At 38.9% G+C, this 26,576-nt stretch overlaps 1 long non-coding RNA gene across 1 annotated transcript in view; it reads left to right on the plus strand.

Annotated features, from left to right (window-relative positions):
- LOC123465306 overlaps positions 1-18,910 on the plus strand; it is a 285,430-nt gene extending 266,520 nt beyond the window's left edge. Inside the window, exon 3 of the long non-coding RNA XR_006640513.1 lies at positions 18,779-18,910. This is a non-coding gene — a long non-coding RNA (uncharacterized LOC123465306). The remainder of the gene's footprint in view (positions 1-18,778) is intronic.
- Positions 18,911-26,576: the final 7,666 nt, after the last annotated feature.

The following is a 26,576-nucleotide window of genomic DNA, read 5'->3' on the forward strand; positions in this document are numbered from 1 at the left end:
AACCATACATATACATGCATTTATTTGAGAGACATTTTTACAACTCCACATTTCTTAACACTTTGTTAGTGATATGATGTATACTCAGGATCTACCTGTTGATTGATCGCCAATTTTCTAGCTTTACTGAATGTGTATGTAGACTGTTTGAAAAGAAATTTAACACATCAAATAGCTTAAAATCACCAAGGTGTCTGATATTATTATACAGGTTTTTATTAAATACTGAAGTTTCCATCCCACATAAGGGTATAGTTCTGTGGTTTAGTATATGCCAAGAGAAAATAGATGGCAAGATATCAATGAAAACCCATGTAGAAAAATTTAGTGGCTAATACTCATAACCTCAACTCTTAACTCACTTGTCTGCACACATAGAAATGACTGTAATTCTGACCAGTCTAGGGTATTGATGGGCTGACACTGAGTAGATTCTGGGATGAAAAATTAAATGGTGTTCCCACTCCAGAGAAGATGCTAGTGAAAAGATTGAAATTACGTGGGGTAGTGGCAAATCACATTAAATATCATGTCCTTTGTTTCTGCCAAGTTCTGCCAATTCGTTTAGCTTGATTTAAAGAACATATGATGAAAATGGAGAACAGTTTCTAATCACAGCGATTAATTACCTAGGACTAAATTCAAAGAGATTTTCTAATTAAAATTTCAAAGTATCTTAAATCTAATGTCATGCTCAAATGATGAGGCAACACAGGCATTTTTTAGAACAGCCTACAAGACATCAAGGAAGAACAGATATTCCCAAGTATACAGAAAAGTAGATTCTTGTTTAAAATGTTCTGAGTCTCAATCCATTGGGAGAAGCCATTCTTATCCCAGTTGTAAGTACAAAATCAGACATGGAGCTGCTGGGAGTGATCTGTGAAACTCGTCAAGAACCATGTGTTGTGCAGAAAACAAATGTAAACTGTCAGGACATGATGAGATCCAAGAATAACCAACAGGGATGAGCGGTAAATAAGTTGCCCTTGCATATTCATTCAATAAATATTTACTAGCTGCATTTTATACGTCATGTACTCTTCTAGGTACTGGCATATATCAGTAAATTAAATGGACATATCCCTACTTTTGTGGAGTTTATATACAAGCAGATACAGAAAGATAGGAAATGATGTAACAAATAAATAGTTTTACTATATTTTTGTATGTGAGAAAATAAGTGATACAGATAAAAGGAAAGTAGGAAGATGAGAGTACTGGTTATGGGATGGAAGTGAGGAGGGTTGCAATTTTAAGTAAAGCTCTCAGGGTGATCCTCATTGTTGTTTAGTTGCTAAGTTGTGTCTGACTCTTTGTGTACAGACTCTGTGTACTGTAGTCCACCAGCCTCCTCTTTAAGAAAGAGTATTATTTGAAAAAGACTCAGAAAAAGTGAGTGAAAGAGTCATGTGGCTCTTTGGTGGAAGAACTGCCTCTTCCCTAGTGCAAATCCCTAATGCCTAGAGTATGCTTGACACATTCTAGGATCGTCAAAGAAGCCTGTGTGTGCAGCTTGGAGTCAGCAGGTGGGAGATGTCATAGGATTTGGTTTTATCGATGTGACAGGCTCAGATCATGTAGATCATTGTCGGCCAAAGTAAGGCTTTGGCTACTCGACACATGTTCACATTTCTAAGGTAATCCTAGTCTTCATTCTCCTTATACTTCCTCCTAGCCTATCTTTTGCCTGTTACTCCAGGTGTTTCTTGACTTCTTACTTTTGCATTCCAGTCCCCTATAATGAAAAGGACATCTTTTTGGGGTGTTAGTTCTAAAAGGTCTTGTAGGTCTTCATAGAACTGTTCAACTTCAGCTTCTTCAGCGTCACTGCTTGGGGCATAGACTTGGATTACTGTGATATTGAATGATTTGCCTTGGAAATGAACAGAAATCATTCTGTCATTTTTGAGATTGCATCCAAGTACTGCATTTCAGACTCTTTTGTTGACCATGATGGCTACTCCATTTCTTGGCCTTGGAATATGGTATGAAGCAGGGCAAAGACTAATAGAGTTTTGCCAAGAAAATGCACTGGTCATAGCAAACACCCTCTTCCAACAACACAAGAGAAGACTCTACACATGGACATCACCAGATGGTCAACACCAAAATCAGATTGATTATATTCTTTGCAGCCAAAGATGGAGAAGCTCTATACAGTCAACAAAAACAAGACCTGGAGCTGACTGTGGCTCAGATCATGAACTCCTTATTACCAAATTCAGACTTAAATTGAAGAAAGTAGGGAAAATCACTAGACCATTCAGGTATGACCTAAATCAAATCCCTTATGATTATACAGTGGAAGTGAGAAATAGATTTAAGGGCCTAGATCTGATAGATAGAGTGCCTGATGAACTATGGAATGAGGTTCATGACATTGTACAGGAGACAGGGATTAAGACCATCCCCATGGAAAGGAAATGCAAAAAAGCAAAATGGCTGTCTGGGGAGACCTTACAAATAGCTGTGAAAAGAAGAAAAGTGAAAAGCAAAGGAGAAAAAGAAAGATATAAGCATCTGAATGCAGAGTTCCAAAGAATAGCGAGAAGAGATAAGAAAGCCTTCCTCAGTGATCAATGCAAAGAAATAGAGGAAAACAACAGAATGGGAAAGACTAGAGATATCTTCAAGAAAATTAGAGATACCATGGGAATATTTCATGCAAATATGGGCTTGATAAAGGACAGAAATGGTATGGACCTGACAGAAGCAGAATATATTAAGAAGAGGTGGCAAGAATACACAGAAGAACTGTACAAAAAAGATCTTCATGACCTGGATAATCACGATGGTGTGATAACTGACCTAGAGCCAGACATCCTGGAATGTGAAGTCTAGTGGGCCTTAGGAAGCATCACTACGAACAAAGCTAGTGGAGGTGATGGAATTCCAGTTGAGCTATTTCAAATCCTGAAAGATGATGCTGTGAAAGTGCTGCACTCAATATGTCAGCAAATTTGGAAAACTCAGCAGTGGCCACAAGACTGGAAAATGTCAGTTTTCATTCCAATCCCAAAGAAAGGCAATGCCAAAGAATGCTCAAACTACCGCACAATTGCACTCATCTCACATGCTAGTAAAGTAATGCTCAAAATTCTCCAAACCAGGCTTCAGCAATATGTGAACTGTGAACTTCCTGAAGTTCAAGCTGGTTTTAGAAAAGGCAGAGGAACCAGAGATCAAATTGCCAACATCCGCTCTATCATGGAAAAAGCAAGAGAGTTCCAGAAAAACATCTATTTCTGCTTTATTGACTATGCCAAAGCCTTTGACAGTGTGGATCACAATAGACTATGGAAAATTCTAAAAGAGATGGGAATACCAGACCACCTGACCTGCCTCTTGAGAAATCTGCATGCAGGTCAGGAAGCAACAGTTAGAACTGGACATGGAACAACAGACTGGTTCCAAATAGGAAAAGGGGTATGTCAAAGCTGTATATTGTCACCCTGCTTATTTAACTTATATGCAGAGTACATCATGAGAAACACTGGACTGGAAGAAACACAAGCTGGAATCAAGATTGCCAGGAGAAATATCAATAACCTCAGATATGCAGATGAACCCGCCCTTATGGCAGAAAATGAAGAGGAACTCAAAAGCCTCTTAATGAAAGTGAAAGTGGAGAGTGAAAAAGTTGGCTTAAAGCTCAACATTCAGAAAACGAAGATCATGGCATCTGGTCCCATCAGTTCATGGGAAGTAGATGGGGAAACAGTGTCAGACTTTATATTTTTTGGCTCCAAAATCACTGCAGATGGTGACTGCAGCCATGAAATTAAAAGACGCTTACTCCTTGGAAGGAAAGTTATGACCAACTTAGACAGCATATTCAAAAGCAGAGACATTACTTTGCCAACAAAGGTCCGTCTAGTCAAGGCTATGGTTTTTCCAGTGGTCATGTATGGATGTGAGAGTTGGACTGTGAAGAAGGCAGAGCACCGAAGAATTGATGCTTTTGAACTGTGGTGTTGGAGAAGACTCTTGAGAGTCCCTTGGACTGCAAGGAGATCCAACCAGTCCATTCTGAAGGAGATCAGCCCTGGGATTTCTTTGGAAGGAATGATGCTAAGGCTGAAACTCCAGTACTTTGGCCACCTCATGCGAAGAGTTGACTCATTGGAAAACACTCTGATGCTGCCAGAGATTGGGGGCAGGAGGAGAAGGGGACAACAGAGGATGAGATGGCTGGGTGGCATCACTGACTTGATGGATGTGAGTCTGAGTGAACTCCAGGAGTTAGTGATGGACAGGGAGGCCTGGCGTGCTGCGATTCATGGGGTTGCAAAGAGTCAGACACGACTGAGTGACTGAACTGAACTGAGCCTACCTTTTAACATGAGTTAATATCTTTCAGCCTGTTTATATGGTGTCTTTTCTTACTACCTGTGCTCTTGCAATAAGAATAAATTTGATTTATGTCTTTGCATATTCCAATTCATTCTAAACTCTATGGGCATATTTATTTTCCTATGGTACAGGGAGTTTTTCTCTGTAAAAACATCATCTATGTTTGTCATTGCTTCTAGAGTTAAATCAAAACTTCTCTCTTGACCTGCAGGATCTGACTCCTACCTACTTCTCAACCTAACAGTTTCCTGTGCACCATTCAATGCAGGCTGTGTGTTAAGTCGCTTCGTCATGTCTGGCTCTTTGCGATCCTATGGAACATAACCCTTTAGGATCCTAGTCCATGGAATTCTCCAGGCAAAAATAGTGGAGTGGCTTTCCTTCTCCAGGGGATCTTCCTGACCCAGGGATAGAACCCATGTATCTAAGGTCTCCTGCATTGCAGGCCAGTTCTTTACCTCTAGCACCACCTGGGAAACCTTTCTTCTCTCCAATTTCTCTTTGCTCATGCCACTTTTTAAACGTCTTCTCTCCTCAACACCTTTCCATTCTTTATATCTTCCCAAATGCCAGAGCCATCTTTATCATCACCCGTAATCTCAGCAACAGGTGACGTCTCATGTTTCCAAACCTCCAGCACTTTACTTTTACTTCTCCTAGGACAGATCCTAGGGTCTGAAATATTGTTAAGTGGACTCAAAATCTGTTGGGAGTTAAATCTGTGTCTTATTCATGTTTTTATTCCCCACAGAATGTGGAAATGTTAGTGTACTTATAAATATTGATAGCACTCAATCTGTAAGCATAGGTAGGGTTTTAACATTATTGACACAAACCCATTCTGGACATAATGTTCAGTCCTCCATCTTGACCCATGGGCCTTTAACTTTGGATTACAGATACCTTTGTACTCTTTATGACTGCCCATGCTTCAAGCCCAAGACAAGGAATACAGGATTAATTTAGGAATCCATCATATTTTTAAAGCCATGACAACTTGCTGTATCATAAATATAGCAGATCACCCAGAAGCATAAATAATGGAAATGCTGCCTTGAGGGCAATAAAAGTGATTGATGCTCTGAGTTGCTGTTAACCCTGGTTATCCTTGTTCCATGTGGATCTTTGTTTGCCTTCCTCTCTGCCTGAGATTGGAACTGTAGAAGCAATATCTGTGAAAAAAGTCAGATGTCAGGCATCCACTGTGCTTTTCTAGTCTGAATTTGCAAATGAGGGGTAAGGTATCTGATTCAGAATAAACTAGGTTCACACATACAGATGTGTTCTTATTGTATTCACATTATTAATTGAGGAGCACTGAATTGAGGTAGGATGTTAGGTAGGTAGGCAGATGTTGAATGAATTCCATTTAGGTTCTGATATGCTGAAAATGGATATTTTGCTGAAAATTTGGTCCAAGAAGCATCATGTTAGAAAGGAAAGAAAGCTATCTGAAGGTAAGAATACATGATTCTCATTCTATTTTTGCTACTAATTATTTTCATTAGGTAGTGTGAGTTTCTCAGCCTCTTCCATCATGTCTCTGGCCCTGTATATATGCAATCATAGAAGAGATACAAGCCAACTATGAATTATGAACTATGTGCCTACTTTATGCAAAATGCTTTACAAAACTTTTCTGATTCTAAGCTTTTCAATGATCTGCTATTATGTCCATTTTACAGATGATAAGATTGGGGTTCAGAGAAGCTATGTCACTTTCCCATGATTATGTGAAAATAAAAGGAAAATCTGAATTCTAGCTAATTCTAGCCAAAAGTTATAATGAAAACTGAATACGTGAAAGTTAAAAAAAAAAAAAAAAAAGCTTCTTCCTGTTCTAACATTCTTTGATTGTCATCCAATAGTACTGTGGAGTTTTTTATACAATGGTGAGTACTAAGACTAGAGCGATGATTTTGCTAACTCTTTTTTTTTTTTAATTTAAATGTATTTATTTTAATTAGAGGCTAATTACTTTACAATATTGTATTGGTTTTGCTAACTCTTAATCCCTCGTCAATCTCTGACTCCTTTATGAAGGAGAACAAGTCTGCTCTTTAAAAAGCTTCCCAAATCAAGTCATACCAGAAAGGGTAATTATTGATTGGCTAGCCAAGAAAAGCACTTCCATTTTCAATTAAAAAACAAACAAACAAAAAACAAAGATCTTGTCAAAATAATATTCAGTTTCATCAGTGTGAATTCTTTCACTGGGACCTTCTGCAGATTGGAATTCTGATTTGGGAAAACTTCTATATCTAGCACAGTGGGGAGCTTGAACTTTGTTTTCTTGGAGGTCTTTTAAAATGAGTAGTTTTATTTTTCTCTGTTAGAGCAGCAACAAAGCATGTGCTTTGCTCTCTCTAGGTCTGTGTTCATATTAGCACTGCCTGAACTGTGGTACGTCACCCCTTCTTTATCCAAAATGTTTGTTCATCTCTTAAGATCCTGTTCAATGTCTTCTTTTCCAGGAGGTTTTCTATAGATACTAAACCTGTTATGCCATTCTAGCCCCCATCAGTTCTGTTTTTCATTAGAATTACCTTACTATAACAAATAAATCCTTATATTCCCAGGAGGGCCTAGTGCAGTATTTTATAAAGAATATCATTTTAATATTAATTTGTGTTAGGAATCAATGAATCTATTATATAATTCATAATTTATGAGGATTAAATGGTGAAGGAGGGAAGGTACTGCCTTAGACTGGCTCACTCACAGATAAACCCATCAGAAGTAGAGTCCAGCCGGGCTCAAGCCTGACCTGCTAAGTTCTTTCTCCACTTTGTTTTCTATGACCCCCCCACAGCATTCACCCTCCATCACAGTGAGTGCAACTCACAAACAAACCTACAGGGCAATTCAACAATTTGTCATAAAGTAGATGTCTGAGAGTGGCAGGAAGGTACGTGGACATATCAGTTCCCTAACAGGGTAATTGTCTGGGTGTCTACAGAGTTACTTATGCTAATCACTCATCTCTCTTAACTGCGGAGGCCAGTCTGTTGCCAAGAAGCCTAGGGGAGAGTATTGTTTTGCTAAAAATACTTAGGGGGACGTCAGTTCTTTCTCCCTCTGCTTTAGGATCTGAGGTTCAATTTCATGGCATTTAGAGCTGATCCAAGCCAGTTTGGACAGAGTCACAGCTTCTCATCTGCATTGTACACTCAGGCACGTGAGACATGGTATTCAGCCTTTGAACTGCATTTAGCAACACACAGAAACATAGGAACACACAGAGACCAAAAATGTCTCTTTGAGATGAAAGTGGTGACAAGAGAAAGAAAGAAGAGGTGACTCAAACAATGTGGGGTGTACCTCTTGCTCATGTCTCAGCTTTAATGTACTTCCTAGAGAGCCCACTTACTCTCCACATTTTCAGCTAGTAATTGCTCAAAAATCTTCTCTAAAGAAATGATTAAGATCCTCATGCCATTCTCAATTAAACCATGTGGGCAAAAAGGCAACAGTTAGTCAAAGTATCAATAAGTACTTCAAAAAGTTTGTCAGCAATAACTTTTAGACAACTGCCTGGTTCTAAAGCTCTGAAGTGGGACAGAACAAACCCTTGTGAATTCAGTCCAACAGTCTGGAATGAGCCTGCCCTGACACTGACAATTTTCTTTCTTCCTGATGGAGTTCATTTTGGTCTTACTCTGACTCCCAGAGGAGATCAATCCAGAAACCCAGTGTGCCTCATCAGTGTGTTATAGCTCAGAGATCAAGAAATGAACACTGTTTCATGTATCATGCAATAATCATAGGAAGTCCCTTCTTCACAGCCCTTCCTTCTCTCCCACCCCAGTGAGAGAAGGACGGCTGTAGAGAGGAAAGTAGCAAGTGGCTGTCTGAACACATGTTTGTAACCTTGGGGATAATAGAGGCTCCTGTTGTGGGTGAGCAACTAGGGATTCTATTCCTGGCCATCAACCATCATCTTGGTCTCAGAGGAGTCCTGAAAGTCCTTTACGGAGACAAAAGCAAGGGTTGGGGGTAGGGGGAGTCTCTTTTTTCAAACCTACAACAAGAAAAAGTTCTATGGTAGGAAAAGGCTCTGCTAGTCATATAGTCATGGGTAGCTTAAAAAAAAAAACAAAACAAACAACAAAAAAAACTATGCCAGTCAAGCCAGGAATCTAACATGTCTTTAAATGTATGAGATTTTCCTGGTTTTCTTTTTTTCTTAATTTTTTTTTTAATTTTGGAAGTTACAGCGTAGATGTAGTCTACAATCACCCATAGTAAACCTGCCTGCTAGTCCAGATTTTCTGGCTTTCCCAATTTGTAAGGTCTAATTAAAAGCAATAACCTTTTATTCCAGAGGGACTTTCTCTACATGCCAGAGGCTGAGTTGCAACAACTTGCTTGACTAGTTTGCAACTTAACAAGAGTCTGGGGAATTCAGTCTCCCCCAAAACATGCTGTGTTACTGGGTGATTAAAGTGTTTCCAGATTTACTCACACTCAGAGCCAGAAACAGAAACAGGCTTCCATTGCCCTCCCTGACCTTGAACAGGAGTCCATTTACTGGGGACTGAGTCTTTCCCTATAATAGAACTTTTCCTTGTTATAGGTTTGAAAAAAGAGACTCTCCTCACCTTGTTTTTCTCTCAATAAAGAACTTTCAGGACTCTTCAGAGACCAAGAAAATGGTTGAAGGCCAGGAATAGAATCCCTAGTTGCTCACCCACAACAGGAGCCACTGTTATCCCCAGGGTTACAAACGCATGTTCAAACAGCCACTTGCTACTTTGCTCTCTACAGCTGTCCTTCTGACTTTCACTGGGGTGGGAGAGAAAGAAGGGCCGTGAAGAAGGGACTTCCTGTGGTCATCACAGGACACATGAAACAGTGTTCATTTATTGATCTGTGAGCTGTAACACACCGTTGGGGGCACAGTGGGTCTCTAGATTGATTATTGTGGGACTGGAGAGGAAAATCCAGCATTCCTTGATGAGAGATTTAAAGGATATCCTTGCAGTACAAATGCATTGAATTCCACAAAAGCATTGCTTGTTTTAAGATTGTGTGTGGGTGCTAAGTTGCTTCAGTCATGTCCGACTCTGTGCAACCTTATGCACTGTAGCCTGCCCAGCTCTTTTGTCTATGGGATTCTCCTTGCAAAAACATTCTAGGAGTGTGTTTCCATGCCCTCATCTAGGGGATCTTGCCGGTCCAGGGAAGGAACCCACATCTCTTACGTCTCCTGCATTGGCTGGCGAGTTCTTTACCGCTAGCACTACTTAAAACACACTTAAGATTGCATAGAAGCAGTTTAAATTCATCATCAAAAGCACATATTCTGTAAGAGGAGAAGGAAAATATTAACAAATGGGAAACAAACCTATTAATACAAAGGTTGTAACCAAAGTTGTTGAATAAACTACTAATGTAGAAGATGGATAAGTCAAAGAATAGGAATTCTTTGCCATGTTAATTTAAGTAGGGATAGTTTCTGGTTGTGCAGGGGAACTTTCAGAGATGATCAAATCCAATAGTTTCTCATAGAGCAAGCAGTTGCAAAGATCTTCTAGTGTCTTACTTGCTATTGTGAGTATGTGACTCATGGTGTCTTGAGGTATAACCTGGCTATTTCCTGATGCATTCGTTAATCCACTCCTTGCTGCATAACCTTGAGCTTTTGTTACATGTCCTGAAGCATCAATTTCTTATTACAAAATAATGGGATCTACCAAAGTGATCATTAAGTTTTCTTAAAACGTGCTATTAAACTATCTATATTAATTTTGTTCTATAGATGTGTGTCGTGTACTATATTTGCAAATACTTCTCTCTAAACCAGTTCATTTAAAAATAATCTAAAATAATACTTGAGCCTCACCTCAAATACAATCTAGAGAAATACAGGTTTGATGAGCTGATTTAACTTTTTAAAGTGAAAGTGAAGTTGCTTAGTCGTGTCCGACTCTTAGTGATCCTATGGACTGCAGCCCACCAGACTCCCCCATCCCTGGAATTCTCCAGGCAAGAACACTGAAGTGGGTTGCCATTTCCTTCTCCAATGCATGAAAGTGAAAAATGAAGTCGCTCAGTCATGTCCGACTCTTAGCGACCCCATGGACTGCAGCCCACCAGGCTCCTCCATCCCTGGGATTTTCCAGGCAAGAGTACTGGAGTGGGGTGCCAAGATACACAAAAATAAATATTGAAAAAAAGTATTTATACATCCCCAATTATCTCATCTGTCACATTGATATGTGACAGCAATTCAAAAGGAAAGCAACTAAATCCTATAATCAGAATATTAATTTTGTAAAAGATTTTTGACTTTTCTCAATGTTTTTAAAGTAACATGCAAGTATTCTAACATGAAGTGAGATGAGGTGGTTTTATAGTAAGTTGTTTTCTTTCAATGAACCAACAAGCCAAGGTAAACCAATGCAGTCATAGAGTCTTATTTTCTGTGAAAAAGCTAGAATCTTAACACTTTAAGAGACAACATTTGATAAGAGTGAATCATAGAAACTTAACCTACCCTTTTCACTGTTCTTCCTGAAGGAGATTTGAAAGGAGAATTACCAAATTTCAGCTCCAAATTTACACACAAAGCAAAACATGATGTTTCAGACTGAAGTATTATGAAAAAATAAGAAGGAAAAACACATGCCCTAATAACAAGGAACATATAATGAAATTGCTCCCTCAACCATTGCTTTAGCAGAGCTTGTGAGATGCTGTAGTGAATCCTTTATCTGGAAGGGCCCACCTATAATTACCTAAAGTAAAGAGACCATTTTTCTATAACCATTAAAACCAATTACCTTTACTTTGAAATAAAAACAAACATTTACTGGGCTTATGTATCCTAATTTCCATAAATCTAACATTGTCTAATATCACCATAGTAATTATTGGACCCATGGTAACTACACACACACCAGAAGAAATAAATTAAATCATGTTGCGTCTGGATGCCAGGTGCCTGCCCTCCTGAAAAGCACTAGAACTTGCGCTCAGTCTGAGGTGAATAAATGAATTGGACCTTCCCTCTCTATACTTAATTTATACTTTTATAGAGGAAAACAATGCATAGAACTCTAAGTGAGGAGAGAAATAGAGCTATTGGTGACAGTATTTTTATTTTTTAAATTTTATTTTATTTAACTTTACAATATTGTATTGGTTTTGCCATGTATCAAAATGAATATGCCACAGGTATACATGTGTTCCCCATCCTGAACCCTCTTCCGTCCTCCCTCCCCATACCATCCCTCTGGGTCGTCCCAGTGCACCAGCCCCAAACATCCAGTATCGTGCATCGAACCTGGACTGGCGACTCGTTTCATATATGATATTATACACAGCAAAAGAGACACTGATGTATAAAACAGTCTTTTGGACTCTGTGGGAGAGGGAGAGGGTGGGATGATTTGGGAGAATGGCATTGAAATATGTATAATATCATATATGTTGAGAGTATTTTTAAACTGAAAAGTATAAATCTTGTTTTCAACTCAACAACCTGGCATGTTGAGTTTAATATGCCTATTTATAGTTTTAAAGATGTCTAGAAATTTCTGATTTTGGCAAGGGTAGTGTACTTATCAAATCCATGTTTAAAAGACAATTTTTCTTGAATGTATGGGTCATCTTGCTGTATCAAAGCAGATTCTCAGCTTATTAAAGCTTTGAAAGGCTATATTCTTTTCAAATAGATAGAACAACGTTCATAGAACTACTGGATACACAGGAAAGAAAACACAGAAGGATGGTGGAGACATCTCCAGTGTTATATCACCCACTTATTTTAAAGGTAGATGTGTGATGACCACGTTCATCTGGAGCTGAGGCCTCGGTCCTTCTGAAAAAAAGTGACATTTCACAGATAATGGGTTTTTAAATCATTTTACAATGGATAGGTATGAAGATTTCTGTTGGTTAAAACTAGGACTCTTAAGAACATAAAGATGATGGTCTTAAGCATTTAGTTCTGGAGGGAACAGAGAGATCATTTAATCCACGCAACTTCTTTTAAAGATGACAAAACAGAAGCCTGAAGCGTTTGGTAAATTGCCTGAAGTTTCATGACTTTGCTTCTGAAGTCTCATGCTCTTTTGCTTTGATAGAGCCAAAGCAAAAACAACACCCAGTTGTGGACGTGACTGGTGATGGAAGCAAAGTCAGATGGTGTAAAGAATAATATTGCATAGGAACCTGGGATATTAGGTCCATGAATCAAGATAAATTGGAAGTGGTCAAACAGGTGATGGCAAAAGTAAACATTAACATTTTAAGAATCAGTTCAGTTCAGTTCAGTTGCTCAGTTGTGTCCGACTCATGGCTGAAAAGTGGCAAAGGGTTTGAACCCAGACACAGTCCATGGATCACGAAGAGTCAGACATAACTTAGCAACTAAACAACATCAACAACCCTGACAAATAATGTGCTTTTTAGAGTTCAGCATTCTCACTGCACTTGGATTCCACTCTGGTTTAATAGAACCAGAAAACACAATGCAACAAACCAACACATGACTGTACTCAAAAGGCATGGAGTTTTTACTGCTTGATTGAATCTAAAGAAAAATACTTTGTTTCCTAAAATGTGCTTAGGGAAAATACTCACTTTCTCTAATTAGAAGAAAAGCAACATCCGTGTTTTGACTGTGATCGATGTATCCATAATTAACAATATAAATATGATAAAACAGATTTATATGCTTACTGATCCCTCAGAAAGAATATTCGTAATAGATAAGCACTTTTTTTCCTTTAGGGTAAATTATTAGCTTCATTCTTCTGCTTGTCTTTCAGAAAAAAAATTATGATCCAGGTGCTGCTTCAATGAAAATGTCGACCTAGAGCATCAACTTAGAAATTCATAATGTGAATCTCATTTTAAAAATTTGCATGTGTGTTCATTAATGTGAACATTAATGGCAGAGCCAAAGCAAAAACAACACAAACTTGTAGATGTGACTGGTGATTGAAGCAAAGTGCGATGGTGTAAATAATACTGCATGGGAACCTGGAATGTTAGGTCCATGAATCAACATAAATTGGAAGTGGTCAAACAGGAGATGGCAAGAGTGAACGTCAACATTTTAGGAATCAGCTCAGTTCAGTCACTCAGTCGTGTCTGACTCTTTGTGACCCCTTGGACTGCAGAACCCTAGGCTTCCCAGTCCATCACCAACTCCTGGTGCTTACCCAAACTCATGTCCATTGAGTCAGTGATGCCATCCAACATCTCAAACTCTGGCATCCCCTTCTCCTCACACGTTCAATCTTTCCCAGATCAGGGTCTTTTCCAGTGAGTCAGGTCTTGGCATCAGGTGGCCAAAGAATTGGAGTTTCAGCTTCAGCATCAGCCCTTCCAATGAATATTCAGGACTGAATTCCTTTAGGATTGACTGGTTGGATCTCCTTGAAGTCCAAGGGCTCTCAAGAGTCTTCTGGAACACCACAGTTCAAAAGTATCAATACTTTGGTGCTCGACTTTCTTTATATTATAACTCTCACATCCATACATGACTACTGGAAAAAACATAGCTTGACTAGACAGACCTTTGTTGGCAAAGTAATGTCTCTGCTTTGTAATATGCTGTCTGAGTTGGTCATAGTTTTTCTTCCAAGGAGCAAGCGTCTTTTAAGTTCATGGCTGCAGTTACTATCTGCAGTGATTTTGGAGTCCAAAAAAATAAAGTCTCTCACTGTTTTCATTGTTTCCCCATCTATTTGCCATGAAGTGATGATACCAGATGCCATGATCTTTGTTTTCTGAATGTTGAGTTTTAAGCCAACATTTTCACTCTACTCTTTCACTTTCATCAAGAGACTTTTTAGTTCTTCTTTGTTTCTGCCATAAGGGTGGTGTCATCTGCATATCTGAGGTTATTGATATTTCTCCCCGTACTCTTGATTCCAGCTTGTGTTTCAACCAGTCCAGCATTTCACAGGATGTACTCAGAATATAAGTTATATAAACCAGGTAACAAAATACTGCATTGACATATTCCTTTTTCTATTTGGAACCAGTCTGTTGTTCCATGTCCAGTTCTAACTGTTGCTTCTTGACCTGCATACAGATTTCTCATGAGGCAGGTAAGGTGGCCTGGTATTCCCATTTCTTGAAGAATTTTCCACAGTTTGTCGTGGTCCACACTGTCAAAGGCTTTGGTATAGTCAATAGAGCAGAAGTAGATGTTTTTTCTGAAATTCTCTTGCTTTTTCTATGATCCAACAGATGTTGGCAATTTCACCTCTGGTTCCTCTGCCTTTTGTAAGTTCCAGCCTGAACATCTGGTAGTTCACAGTTCACATATTGTTGAAGCCTGGCTTGGAGAATTTTGAGCATTACTTTGCTAGCATGTGAGATAAGTACAGTCTGTGGTAGTTTGAACATTCTTTGGTATTGCCTTTCTTTGGGATTGTTTGGAATGAAAACTGACCTTTTCCAGTCTTGTGGCCACTGCTGAGTTTTCCAAACTTGCTGGCATATTGGGTGCAGCATTTTCATAGCATCATCTTTTAGGATTTGAAATAGCTCAACTGGAATTCCATCACCTCCACTATCTTTGTTTGTAGGGATGCTTCCTAAGGCCCATTGGACTTCACATTGCAGGATGTCTGGCTCGAGGTAAGTGATACACTATCGTGGTTATGGGGGTCTTGAAGATATTTTTGTACAGTTCTTCTGTGTATTATTGCCACCCCTTCCTAATATCTTTAGCTTCTGTTAGGTCCATGCTATTTCTGTCCTTTATTGTGCCCATCTTTGCATGAAATATTCCTTTGGTATCTCTGATTTTCTTGAAGAGATCTCTAGTCTTTTCCATTCTATTGTTTTCCTCTATTTCTTCACATTGATCACTGAGGAAAGCTTTCTTATCTCTCCTTGCTATCCTTTGGAACTCTGCATTCAAATGGTTATATCTTGTATTTTCTCCTTTAGCTTCTGTTCTCAGCTATTTGTAAGGACTCCTCAGACAACCATTTTGCCTTTTTGCATTTCTTTTCCTTTGGGATGGTCTTGATCCCTGCCTCCTGTACAATGTCAGGAACTTCTGTCCATAGTTCTTCAGGTGCTCTGTCTATCAGATCTGTCTGTCCCTTCAGTCTGTTTGTCACTTCCACTGTATAATCATAAGGGATTTGAGTTAGGTCATACCTAAATCATCTTGTGGTTTTCCCTACTTTCTTCAATTTAAATCTGAATTTGGCAATAAGGAATTCATCATCTGATCCACAGTCAGCTCCTGGTCTTATTTTTGCTTACTGTATAGAACTCGACATGGAACAACAGACGGGTTCCAAATAGGAAAAGGAGTACATCAAGGCTGTATATTGTCACCCTGCTTATTTAACTTCTATGCAGAGTACATCATGAGAAATGCTGGGCTGGAAGAAGCACAAGCTGGAATCAAGATTGCCGGGAGAAATATCAATAACCTCAGATATGCAGATGACACCACCCTTATGGCAGAAAGTGAAGAGGAACTCAAAAGCCTCTTGATGAAAGTGAAAGAGGAGAGTGAAAAAGTTGGCTTAAAGCTCAACATTCAGAAAAATAAGATCATGGCATCTGATCCCATCACTTTATGGCAAATAGATGGGGAAACAGTGGAAACAGTGTCAGACTTTATCTTTTTTGGCTGCAAAATCACTGCAGATGGTGATTACAGCCATGAAATTAAAAGATGCTTACTCCTTGGAAGGAAAGTTATGACCAACCTAGATAGCATATTCAAAAGCAGAGACATTACTTTGCCAACAAAGGTCCATCTAGTTAAGGCTATGTTTTTTCCAGTAGTCATGTATGGATGGAAGAGTCAGACTGTGAAGAAAGCTGAGCGCCAAAGAATTGATGCTTTTGAACTGTGGTGTTGGAGAAGACTCTTGAGAGTCCCTTGGACTGCAAGGACATCCAGCCAGTCCATTCTAAAGGAGATCAGCCCTGGGTGTTCTTTGGAAGGAATGATGCTAAAGCTGAAACTCCAGTACTTTGGCCACCTCATGCGAAGAGTTGAATCATTGGGAAAGTCTCTGATCCTGGGAGGAATTGGGGACAGGAGGAAAAGGGGATGACAGAGGATGAGATGGCTGGATGGCATCACCGACTTGATGGATGTGAGTTTGAGTGAACTCCGGGAGTCGGTGATGGACAGGGAGGCCTGGCGTGCTGCAATTCATGGGGTCGCAAAGAATCGGACATGACTGAGTGACTGAACTGAACTGACCTGAACTGATAGAGTTTCTCCATCTTTGGCTGCAGAGAATATAATCAATCTGATTTTGGTATTGACCATCTGGTTATATCCATGTGTAGAGTCTTCTCTTGTGTTGTTGGAAGAAGGTGTTTGCTATTACTAGTGAATTCTCTTGGCAAAACTCTATTAATCTTTGTCCTGCTTCATTCTGTATTCCAAGGCCAAATTTGCCTGTTACTCCAGGTATCTCTTGACTTCCTACTTTTGCATTCCAGTCCCCTATAATGTAAAGGACATCATTTTTGGGTGTTAGTTATACAACTTCTTGTAGGTCTTCATAGAACCGTTCAACTTCAGCTTTTTCAGCATTACTCATTAGGACATAGACTTGGATTACTTTGATATTGAATAGTTTGCCTTGGAAACGAACCTTAATCATTCTGTCATTTTTTGAGAATGTATCCAAGTACTGCATTTCGGAATCTTTGTTGACTATGAGGATACTCCATTTTTTCTAAGGAATTCTTGGCCACAGTAGTAGATATAATAGTCATCTGAGTTAAATTCACCCAATCCAGTCCATTTTAGTTCACTGATACCTCAGATATGCATACGATACCACCCTTATGGCAGAAAGCAAAGAAAAACTAAAGAGCCTCTTGATGAAAGTGCAAGACGATAGTGAAAAAGTTGGTTCAATACTCAAAATTCAGAAAACTAAGATTATGACATCTGGTCCCATCATTTCATGGCAAATAGATGGGGGAGAACATGGAAACAGTGAGAGACTTTATTTTCTTGGGCTCCAAAATCCCTGCAGATGGTGACTGCAGCCATGAAATTAAAAGACACTTGCTCCTTGGAAGAAAAGCTATGACCAACCTAGACAGCATATTAAAAAGCAGAGACATTACTTTGCCAACAAAAGTCCATCTCGTCAAAGCTATGGGTTTTTCAGTAGTCATGTATGAATGTGTGATTTGGACTATAAAGAAAGCTGTATGCTGAACAATTGATGCTTTTGAGCTGTAGTGTTGGAGAAGACTCTTGACTGCAAGAAGGTCCAACCAGTCTATTCTAAAGGAAATCAGTTCTGAATATTCATTGGAAGGACTGATGCTGAAACTGAAACTCCAATACTTTGGTCACTTGATGTGAAGAGCTGACTCATTGGAAAAGACCCTGATACTGGGAAAGATCGAAGGTATGAGGAGAAGGGGACGCCAGAGTATGAGATGGTTGGATGGCACCACTGACTCTATGGCCATGAGTTTGGGTAAACTCCAGGAGTTGGTGATGGACAGGGGAGCCTGGCATGCTGCAGTCTACAGGGTCACAAAGAGTTGTGAGCGGCTGAACTGACTTAATTATTAATGTGTTTTCATGAAATCTGACATATTCAAGAACTTCTGTCTAATTTATATAATGATACATCTTCAATATGTTTGAGCATAGCAAAACAAATGCATTTTTGTGTTACTAACTCTTCAAGATAAATAAAGCTGTGCTGATAGAAATTTTCTGAAAGGATGTTCCTTTTGGTCTCTGATTTGTCTGGTATTTATTGATATCCATAAGTATGTCTGTTATTTGATTCTTTTGCTTTCTTAGCATTGAAAATGATACCATTAATGTCTTTCTTTTCCACATGAAAATTTATTGATGGTGATCATACAGTAAGAATAGAAAAAAGCGGTCTCCGGACGAATCTCACATTTTATATGGTTTGGAACTTACACTTGAGCCTCCAGGCTTGATGTGACAGGTATACTTTGTAAGACTGAAGTTATCAGCAAAATGCCCTGGAGGATAATAAAACTCTGGGAGAGAGGATGGTGTGTACATGAGATGATGGATCTGTGACCTGCACAGTAGACTCTATAAATTTCAACCATCAAAACCACAGAAGGAACAATTCTCCTTCCCTAATGAGCTTGGCACTCTCTTATGAAATAGCTGGTTCTGCAACCCCGTTAAGTAATATTGAGGCCCCTGGAAATGTAGTTTACACAGGTGGAAGCAACTTACTTATCCATGGGACTGAAAGATCTGCTGGGAAAGGATAAGAAGGACTCATTTGACCTAAAATTTCAAACACCATAAAAGAAGGGGAAGAGGAGGCTGTAAGTGGGGACCATAGCAATGAGGCACAGAGGAATAACTAGGACTCTTCAAATTAAAGCAATGCTGTAAAAAATTTCCTGGAAACATAAGTATTAGGCACTGAAGGAAATTATATCTTCCTTATAGGTCTTTGAATATATTCTGCCTGAGCCAGCTGCAACTCAGCCATCAGTGTTCCTTAACACCCGTACAGCAGGAAAAATATCATTTTGGTGCTCCTAGATAATCCCTGGAAAGAGAGAAAGACTTACACAAAAGGTAAGCCTTGGGCTAAGAACTGAAGAAAGCATAGGGATTTCTGTGGTGTTCAAAAGAGGAGGGACTGCTTAATAAAGAAGCAGCTTATAAAGGTAGAAGAGACTAAAAGTGGAAGCAAAAGAAGTTTACTAAGAGTGTTGAAGTATGAGAATGACCAAGTAAGCAAAAGCCAAATTTTGAAGTACTTTGTTTGTCATGCATAAAAACGTGAGCTATTAAAGAAGTTTGCACGTGGATATGAATACTCATGTATGCATTTGAGAAAGTTTACCCTGATTAACATGGGCTTCCCATGTGGTACTAGTGGTAAAGAATCCAAATGCCAATACAGGAAATGTGAGTAAGAGATATGGGTTCTGTCCCTGGGTTGGGAAGATCTCCTTGAGAAGAGCATGGCAACCTACTCCAGTTTTCTTGCCTGGAGAATCCCTTGGGCAGAGGAGCCTGGTGGGCTACAGTCCACAGGATCTCAGAGTCCGACATGACTGAAGCAATAGCATGCACGGGTAGAAAATGCGTCTCCTGTATTGCAGGTGGATTCTTTATGATCTGAGCCACCAGGGAAGCCCAAAGGGTAGTATGGTAGACAGAATAATGGGCAAAGATGTCCACATCCTAGTCCCCTGAACCTGTGAGAATGTTACCTTACATGGCAAAAGCAATTTTGCAGCTATTCTTACATGAAGGACTTTGTATTGGGGGAATTATTCTGGACTATCCAGGTTGGAAAAGAGGATATAAAAGTGACATGATGTGAAAATAATTCGGCTTATTGTTGCTGGAGTTAAAGAAGGAACCAGAGAGCCATGAGCCAAGGAATGTACATCCCCTCTTGACTGTTGAAATGGTAAGGATAGAATCTCTTTCCTAGACACCCCAGAAAGGAAGCAGCCTTTTGAAACCTTGAATTAAGCTCAGTGAGATCCAGGGTGGACTTTAACATAAAGAACTGTAAGGAAATATTTGTGTTTTTTAAACCCTGCTGCTGCTGCTGCTAAGTCACTTCAGTCGTGTCCGACTCTGTGGGACCCCAGAGATGGCAGCCCACCAGCCTCCCCTGTCCTTGGGATTCTCCAGGCAAGAACACTGGAGTGGGTTGCCATTTCCTTCTCCAATGCATGGAAGTGAAAAGTGCAAGTGAAGTCGCTCAGTCGTATCCGACTCTTAGCGACCCCATGGACTGTAGCCTACCAGGCTCCTCCGTCCATGGGATTTTCCAGGCAAGAGTACTGGAGTGGGGTGCCACTGCCTTCTCCTTTTAAGCCCTAGTTTGTGGTAATTTATTACAGCAACCACAGACATGTAATACTGATGATGAAACTGCTGGCAGAGAGATAAATGAGGAAGCTACTATAATCCATATTGAAGTAAATATTTCATTGAAATTGGTCATTCATTTTGACAAATGTAAGGTTTCCTCAGAAAGAGTAAATACAGGCAGAATTTGCCCTAATCATTAAATTTTCCAGAAGGACATGAAACATAATTTGCTTTGAACAAAGATGAATTACTCATTTGCGGTCAATATCCTTCAATGTAGAGCGATGCTCTTTTAGACCCAGAATGAATGGGGCAACAGGAAAAAAATGACAAGCTGTCTATATCTATGAGGTCTAGAAGAAAATGCATTTTAATCAAATTAGTGGGCAATTTACCTGATCTTTTAAAGATATAATTCCTTTAATTAGCTATTAAGCAAAGACATGTTGTTATTGGTTAATAATCAGTCTGTGAAGGATAATATTTTCCATTTGCTTGACTTCAAAGGAATTTCCATATATTTTCTGTCAGAAACCTTAGTTTAAAAACTACCAATTTAATTCTGCCAAAAATTACTTTTTAGACTCAATTTACAGATTTTAAGGAATGAATTATAAGAAAATTTAGACATTCTGACAACCTGAGTTCAAATTCTGACTTTACTAAGTAGTCGCTTATACATTATAGCTGAACCTTCTCAGACTGTGATCTCATTTGTAGGATAAGAATAGTGATATCTTCTAACATGTGGGATTGTTGGAAGGGTTAAATAAGATGGTTGCTTAACATATTGGATGTGATGTCAAGTATGTATAATACATATTCAATAAAATTTAATTATTATCACCATAATGTTTAGTACTTACATGCCCAAGCACAAGATAGGGAGGGAGTGGCACAAAACATTGATGGGAGATTTGTGAAGCACATATGACTTTCTGAGTGTTGTGTTATATGTGACATTGCTGCCCTCCTGTGCTAATTTTGTGTTCCTAGGCACCCCACTTCAGTACTCTTGGCTGGAAGATCCCATGAACAGAGGAGCCTGGTGGGCTGCAGTTCATGGGGTCGCTTAAAGTTGGACACGACTGAGCGACTTCACTTTCACTTTTCACTTCCATGCATTGGAGAAGGAAATGGCAACCCACTCCAGTGTTCTTGCCTGGAGAATCCCAGGGACGGTGGAGCCTGATGGGCTGCCATCTATGGGGTCGCACAGAGTCGGACACGACTGAAGTGACTTAGCAGCAGCAGCAGGCAGTAGACAGAGGCTACATGATACTAAATGGTTTTCTAGATAACCCAGAAAGATAAAGTTCTTGCTATGTTTGTACAAAATTTTAGGTAAAGGAAGAAGAACTTCCAGAGGGTCTATACTTAGAACTTTAGTTTGAAAGACAGTAACCAGGAGATGGTGAAGGACAGGGAAGCCTGGCATGCTGCAGTTCATGGGGTCCCAAAGAGCTGGACACGACTGAGAGACAAAACAGCAACAAGAGCAAACATTTCAGAGACTGAAGGGAGTATTCAAGATAAAGAAAATAATTTGGGAAGAAAAATTAAAATGTTTTTAAAGGTGGGGATAGAATTTCCTTTGAACAACATGTAGAAAGTTCTTATGATGGTGAGTGATGAGACCTCAAACTGATAGTTTTCAGAAGGCACTGAATCTTTTTTTTAAGGACTTTTTAATCTTAAAACTAGAAGTTTGTAACTTTTGAGTACTTTTGCACATTTTGCCCATTTCCTGCCCCTGCTTCTGGAAACTACATGTCTGTTCTCTAAACGTTTGCTGATTTGTTTAGAGTCCACATATGAGATCTTACGGTGCTTATCTTTTTCTTTCTGGCTAATTTCACCTAGCATAATGTCCTCAAGGCCTACCTATATTCTTGCAAATGTTAGTATTTATTGCTGTTTTTTTTTTCTTGGCTGAGTAATATTTATGTACATTCACGTTTTCTTTAACCGTTCATCTATCACTGGACACTTTGGTTCTATGTCTTCTCTACAGTGAATAATACTGCGATAAACATGGGGGTGCAGATACACTCTTGGGATAGTGGTTCCATTCCCTTTCTATAAATACCCGGAAGTGAAATACTGGACCACGTGGTACCACTGTTGTTTACATTTTTTAGGAACCTCCATAGGGTTTTCCATAGTTGATGTACCATTCCCACCAACAGTGCAGCAATATTCCCTTTTCTCCACATCCTTGCCAACACTTATTATTTCAAGTCATTTTGAGAAATGTTTGTTTAGGTCTTCTGCCCATTTTTTTTTGATTCTAAGAAGTGTGGGGTGATACCTCGTGTTTTCATTTGCATTTCCCTAATAACCAGTGGATTTGAGCATCTTTTATTTTTTATCTTCTTTTTTTTTAAATTTTATTTTATTTTTAAACTTTACAATATTGTATTAGTTTTGCCAAATATAAAAATGAATCCGCCACAGGTATACCTGTGTTCCCTATGCTGAACCCTCTTCCCTCCTCCCTCCTCATACCCTCCCTCTGGGTCATCCCAGTGCACCAGCCCCAAGCATCCAGTATCGTTCATCGAACCTGGACTGGCGACTCGTTTCATACATGATATTATACATGTTTCAATGCCATTCTCCCAAATCTCCCCACCCTCTCCCTCTCCCACAGAGTCCATAAGACTGATCTGTACATCAGTGTCTCTTTTGCTGTCTCGTACACAGGGTTATTGTTACCATCTTTCTAAATTCCATATATATGTGTTAGTATACTGTATTGGTGTTTTTCTTTCTGGCTTACTTCACTCTGTATAATAGGCTCCAGTTTCATCCACCTCATTAGAACTGATTCAAATGTATTCTTTTTAATGGCTGAGTAATACCCCATTGTGTATATGTACCACAGCTTTCTTATCCATTCATCTGCTGATGGACATCTAGGTTGCTTCCATGTCCTGGCTATTATAAACAGTGCTGTGATGAACATTGGGGTACACGTGTCTCTTTCCCTTCTGGTTTCCTCAGTGTGTATGCCCAGCAGTGGGATTGCTGGATCATAAGGCAGTTCTATTTCCAGTTTTTAAGGAATCTCCACGCTGTTCTCCATAGTGGCTGTACTAGTTTGCATTCCCACCAACAGTGTAAGGGGGTTCCCTTTTCTCCACACCCTCTCCAGCATTTATTGCTTGTAGACTTTTGGATCGCAGCCATTCTGACTGGCGTGAAATGGTACCTCATAGTGGTTTTGATTTGCATTTCTCTGATGATGAGTGATGTTGAACATCTTTTCATGTGTTTGTTAGCCATCTGTATGTCTTCTTTGGAGAAATGTCTATTTAGTTCTTTGGCCCATTTTTTGATTAGGTCATTTATTTTTCTGGAGTTGAGCTGTAGGAGTTGCTTGTATATTTTTGAGATTAGTTGTTTGTCAGTTGCTTCATGTGCTATTATTTTCTCCCATTCTGAAGGCTGCCTTTTCACCTTGCTATATAGTTTCCTTTGTTGTGCAGAAGCTTTTAAGTTTAATTAGGTCCCATTTGTTTATTTCTGCTTTTATTTCCAATATTCTGGGAGGTGGGTCATAGAGGATCCTGCTGTGATGTATGTCGGAGAGTGTTTTGCCTATGTTCTCCTCTAGGAGTTTTATAGTTTCTGGTCTTATGTTGAGATCTTTAATCCATTTTGAGTTTATTTTTGTATACGGTGTTAGAAAGTATTCTAGTTTCATTCTTTTCCAAGTGGTTGACCAGTTTTCCCCGCACCACTTGTTAAAGAGATTGTCTTTAATCCATTGTATATTCTTACCTCCTTTGTCAAAGATAAGGTGTGCATATGTGCATGGATTTATCTTTGGGCTTTCTATTTTGTTCCATTGATCAATATTTCTGTCTTTGTGCCAGTACCATACTGTCTTGATAACTGTGGCTTTGTAATAGAGCCTGAAGTCAGGTAGGTTGATTCCTCCAGTTCCATTCTTCTTTCTCAAGATCGCTTTGGCTATTCGAGGTTTTTTTGTATTTCCATACAAATTGTGAAATTATTTGTTCTAGCTCTGTGAAGAATACCGTTGGTAGCTTGATAGGGATTGCATTGAATCTATAAATTGCTTTGGGTAGTATACTCATTTTCACTATATTGATTCTTCCAATCCATGAACATGGTATATTTCTCCATCTATTAGTGTCCTCTTTGATTTCTTTCAGCAGTGTTTTATAGTTTTCTATATATAGGTCTTTAGTTTCTTTAGGTAGATATATTCCTAAGTATTTTATTCTTTCCGTTGCAATGGTGAATGGAATTGTTTCCTTAATTTCTCTTTCTGTTTTCTCATTATTAGTGTATAGGAATGCAAGGGATTTCTGTGTGTTGATTTTATATCCTACAACCTTACTATAGTCATTGATTAGCTCTAGTAATTTTCTGGTGGAGTCTTTAGGGTTTTCTATGTAGAGGATCATGTCATCTGCAAATAGTGAGAGTTTTACTTCTTCTTTTCCAATTTGGATTCCTTTATTTCTTTTTCTGCTCTGATTGCTGTGGCCAAAACTTCCAAAACTATGTTGAATAGTAATGGTGAAAGTGGGCACCCTTGTCTTGTTCCTGACTTTAGAGGAAATGCTTTCAATTTTTCCCCATTGAGGATAATGTTTGCTGTGGGTTTGTCATATATAGCTTTTATTATATTGAGGTATGTTCCTTCTATTCCTGCTTTCTGGAGAGTTTTGATCATAAATGGATGTTGAGTTTTGTCAAAGGCTTTCTCTGCATCTATTGAGATAATCATATGGTTTTTTTTTTTCAATTTGTTAATGTGGTGTATTACATTGATTGATTTGCAGATATTGAAGAATCCTTGCATCCCTGGGATAAAGCCCACTTGGTCCTGGTGTATCATCTTTTAATGTGTTGTTGGATTCTGATTGCTAGAATTTTGTTAAGGATTTTTGCATCTATGTTCATCAGTGATATTGGCCTGTAGTTTTCTTTTTTTGTGGGATCTTTGTCAGGTTTTGGTATTAGGGTGATGGTGGCCTCATAGAATGAGTTTGGAAGTTTACCTTCCTCTGCAATTTTCTGGAAGAGTTTGAGCAGGATAGGTGTTAGCTCTTCTCTAAATTTTTGGTAGAATTCAGCTGTGAAGCCGTCTGGACCTGGGCTTTTGTTTGCTGGAAGATTTTTGATTACAGTTTCAATTTCCGTGCTTGTGATGGGTCTGTTAAGATTTTCTATTTCTTCCTGATCGAGTTTTGGAAAGTTGTACTTTTCTAAGAATTTGTCCATTTCTTCCACGTTGTCCATTTTATTGGCATATAATTGTTGATAGTAGTCTCTTATGATCCTTTGTATTTCTGTGTTGTCTGTTGTGATCTCTCCATTTTCATTTCTAATTTTATTGATTTGATTTTTCTCCCTTTGTTTCTTGATGAGTCTGGCTAATGGTTTGTCAATTTTATTTATCCTTTCAAAGAACCAGCGTTTGGTTTTGTTGATTTTTGCTATGGTCTCTTTTGTTTCTTTTGCATTTATTTCTACCCTAATTTTTAATATTTCTTTCCTTCTATTTTTGATCTCTTCTGTGATTTGTTGGTTATTCAGCAGTGTGTTGTTCAGCCTCCATATGTTGGAATTTTTAATAGTTTTTCTCCTGTAATTGAGATCTAATCTTCTGCATTGTGGTCAGAAAAGATGCTTGGAATGATTTCTATTTTTTTGAATTTACCAAGGCTAGCTTTATGGCCCAGGATGTGATCTATCCTGGAGAAGGTTCCATGTGCGCTTGAGAAAAAGGTGAAATTCATTGTTTGGGGATGAAATGTCCTATAGATATCAATTAGGTCTAACTGGTCTATTGTATTGTTTAAAGTTTGTGTTTCCTTGTTAATTTTCTGTTTAGTTGATCTATCCATAGGTGTGAGTGGGGTATTAAAGTCTCCCACTATTATTGTGTTATTGTTAATTTCTCCTTTCATACTTGTTAGTGTTTGTCTTACATATTGCAGCGCTCCCGTGTTGGGTGCATATATATTTATAATTGTTATATCTTCTTCTTGGATTGATCCTTTGATCATTATGTAGTGACCATCTTTGTCTCTTTTCACAGCCTTTGTTTTAAAGTCTATTTTATCTGATATGAGTATTGCTACTCCTGCTTTCTTTTGGTCCCTATTTGCATGGAAAATCTTTTTCCAGCCCTTCACTTTCAGTCTGTATGTGTGCCCTGTTTTGAGGTGGGTCTCTTGTAGACAACATATGTAGGGGTCTTGTTTTTGTATGCATTCAGCCAGTCTTTGTCTTTTGGTTGGGGCATTCAACCCATTTACGTTTAAGGTAATTACTGATAAGTATGATCCCATTGCCATTTACTTTATTGTTTTGGGTTCGAATTTATACACCGTTTTTGTGTTTCCTGTCTAGAGAATATCCT

Source organism: Bubalus bubalis, chromosome 23, assembly GCF_019923935.1.
Source record: "Bubalus bubalis isolate 160015118507 breed Murrah chromosome 23, NDDB_SH_1, whole genome shotgun sequence".
Taxonomy (NCBI): domain Eukaryota; kingdom Metazoa; phylum Chordata; class Mammalia; order Artiodactyla; family Bovidae; genus Bubalus; species Bubalus bubalis.